Source organism: Chrysochloris asiatica, unplaced genomic scaffold, assembly GCF_000296735.1.
Source record: "Chrysochloris asiatica unplaced genomic scaffold, ChrAsi1.0 scaffold00096, whole genome shotgun sequence".
Lineage (NCBI taxonomy): Eukaryota > Metazoa > Chordata > Mammalia > Afrosoricida > Chrysochloridae > Chrysochloris > Chrysochloris asiatica.
This window is the reverse complement of record NW_006408614.1, coordinates 121,976-125,441: the sequence shown is the minus strand read 5'-3', so window position 1 is coordinate 125,441 and position 3,466 is coordinate 121,976.

Sequence of the window (3,466 nt, the reverse complement as noted above, 5' to 3'; positions counted from 1 at the left end):
TTTGGACATGCTATGAGTTACCACTGACTCAAGGACAATTAACAACAAAACAACAATTTTCAGTGAAGCTGACTGTCATATCTTTCTCCCTCATAGCCCCTGGTGGGTTCAAACTTACAACCTTTTAGTTGGCAGATGAACTCTTAACCACTATACTACCCGGGTTCCTTCTGACCATATTACTTGCTGTAAAATCCTTTACTGATACCGCATACAATAGTTAACTTGAGGAAGAAGCTAGCTGCTCCTTGTGTAGCATATGAGAACTTTCTTCCTATGAACCCTTCCTTCTGGTCCTGCCTGTAGTAGAGTATCTCTTAACTGGGCTTCGATTAACTGACTCACTGCATTGACACCATCAACCTAGAATCAAGAGAGAATGCCTTTGTCTTAGTGCCAAAGATCAGGGAATTAGTATATTTACATGGTGGTGGTTGTGTGCCACCAAGTTTGTTTCCAACTCATAGCCACCATTTGTAGGGTTTCTGAGGGTGTAAATCTTTATGGGAGCAGAAAGCAGAGTTATTTACTGGTAGATTCAAATTTGCAGTTAGCCATCCAGCTCGTAATCCACACTATACTACCCAGGCTCCAGGCATTTACATAATCAAAGAAAAGAAATGAAAAATGGAATGTCTTTTCACATACCTTTCTCTGGTCGACAGTATCAGTTTCCTAGCTTTCTAAATGTAGCCCCTGGATCTCAGGACATTGACTTTTCATGTGCCCACTTGTTTTGCTCTCTATTCCTGTTCTTGTTGAATTTGCTCAGCCATCACCTCCTTCAGTAGATTTATGCTACCTCATCACTGTGCATTAGAAGACAATTCTATAGATTCTTTTTTTAAAATCAAACATTTTAAATGCCAGTGAGTCTTTCAACATGTGTATCCATCCTTTGTCACTCAAGCCTTTTTCTCCACCAAACCAGTAACAGAGGAGCCACCTGTTTCATAGAAGAAGCAAACCAGCCAAATTTCTGTGTAAGGAGCCAAGAGAAAAATCCTTAATGTACCAACTCAGAGATTATACTAAGTGGAAACAGTGAACAATGAACTCGGTCTTGGACCCGCATTGAATTGTGAGTGCTATTCTTTTGTGATGTTGCAGGATGATGTGCTGGATCACAAGGTCAGTTTGAATCACAAAGTTGGTGATTCAAATCTACCAGTAGCTCCTTGGAAACCTTATAAAGGGTCACTATGAGTCAGAGCAACTCAACTGTACTTAACAACAAGGAGACTCTTAATGTTCACAACACTCAGCTTTTCAGACTAACAAAATGGGGTGTCAAATTCCTTCATCCTAAAATAATTATTGACCATAGTTATTATAGATCTCCTAAATCCTTTGCTTCTTGGGGAAATAAATATGAAATCATTGCATTGAAATAATTTGTTGTTTTTGTTAGGTGCCTTTGAGTCAATTCCAACTCATAGTGACCCTCCCTCTGCACAACAGAATGAAGCACTGCCCGGTCCTGGGCCAGCCTCACAATCATTGCTATGCTTGAGTCCATGACTTGCATTTATAAAGGTCTTCTTCATGCACTGACATAAATGTGTCACATTAAAACAACTTTGTTCATAAGCAAAGCTTGGCAAGGCACAGGAAAACTAAAACAAAAAGAATCCTAGCTTTAGTATTTCTTTTCACCGTTCTTTTCATATTGTTAGTGAGCTAGTTGCACCCCTTTCCTAGATATCAAGTCTTCCAATCACTTAGTATTTGATCCACAGAACAGTCTCAGTTCAATAATTAAAATGTTCAACTAAATTTAAGAATCAAATTACCAGATTTATAGTTAGTCCTCCACTTTGTCATCTCAATTTAGGAAGCCCACCCTGGTGCAGATGGTATGGCCAATGTCTTCTCGTTTCCATGTAATCTTTCTCTTCTCCTCTTCATCCTTCTCTTCCCTCCCTCCAGCACTCTAGCTCCTTATTCACATACCTGACACTACATCTGCAGCTTAAAGTAGATCAAGTTGGGATAGGAGAAGAATGGACAGTTACAGGATGAGACAGTTCTCACTGCCTGGCACAGCCATGAACTGGTGTCCGGGCTCTTTGAGGTAGTAGGTGTTCAGTTGCATAGGAGAAACAAATCAAGACATATGTCTGTGTAAGGGGCCTAAAGAACATCCTAGATGTGTAGACTCAGAGACTGTGCTAAAGAAAAACAGTGAACTTAGTCCTAGGCCAACAATGAGTTGTTATGCACTTTTGTGGACTCTTTCAGGCCATACCCCCAGCTTCTACATCTAGCTGCATTTACCTTGCTGCTGGCAGGAAGAGCTTCCCAGCAAGTTCTCCCTCACACCTCCATCTAATCATGAAGCACTGTCCTTTTCTCTGCCTGCATATGGTTGGAAATAGCTCCTTGTTCTTTTGATTTCTTTGGGGCTGAGTGTTTCACAATGTGTTCATGGGTCTCCATAAGTTTAGCAGTATGGACGAGACATACTGATTAATATCCTTGAGGTTCCTTTTATCTGACCCAGCACAGTCTTAACATTTCCAAGTCAAGCATGGTACCTAACAGCTCCTGCTAACATCTATATTTTAGCATAGATAAATTTGACTCACCAGGAGCCCAAAGCAATAAAGAATGATCACTAAGAGTGGTTGCTGGGTGTGCTGACAAGTCGATTCCAACTCACTGTAACCATGTATAGGGTTTCTGAGACTGTAAATCTTTATGGGAACAGAAAGCCTCATGTTGGAGTGACTGACAGATTCAAACTGCTGACCTTGACCTTAGCAGCCCAACCTGTAGCTACTATGCTACCAGGGTTCTACTGTGGTTAATGACCTCGATTTGAACCTCTGTTCCATTATTTATAAGTTATGGGACTTTCATCAATTTATTTAATCCCTCTAAATCTCTCTCTTTCTTTCTTCTTCAATGATATAATAAAACTGATAATAGGATCTATTCCATAACACCAATGAGAAGAACAAATGATACAACTAAGATAAAATAGTTAACAAAGGACCTAGCGAATAGTGTTCAGCCAATTTCAGCAGTCAATATAAGTCATCAAGCTAATTATTATTATACGAGCTCTAGTCTCATGGATGGGCTGTAATTCTAAGAGCTTAGCTTCATTAAGCTGGCAGCTAGCTGGTAGCACAAAGTTCCAGGTAACAGCTGCTTCAGCAAAGTGCATGGAGTAGGCATGGAGCTATTAATCTGTGTGCCACATGTGCTTCTATCCACCTCGTCCTGCCCCAAATATCCATAGCTGCCATTATTCCTGATCTGAAGAACACATACAAGATGATGTTTTCTTCCTTCCTAAGTGCCTTCAAGCTCAGAGGCAAAAATTCCAGAGCAAAATAAATTGTCAGGTTGTTGTCAGGTACCATCGAGTCGGAACCGACTCATAGCGACTCCATGCACAGCAGAACGAAACAATGTTCGATCCTGGGCCAACCTCACCACCGCTGCCACCCCCGAGTCC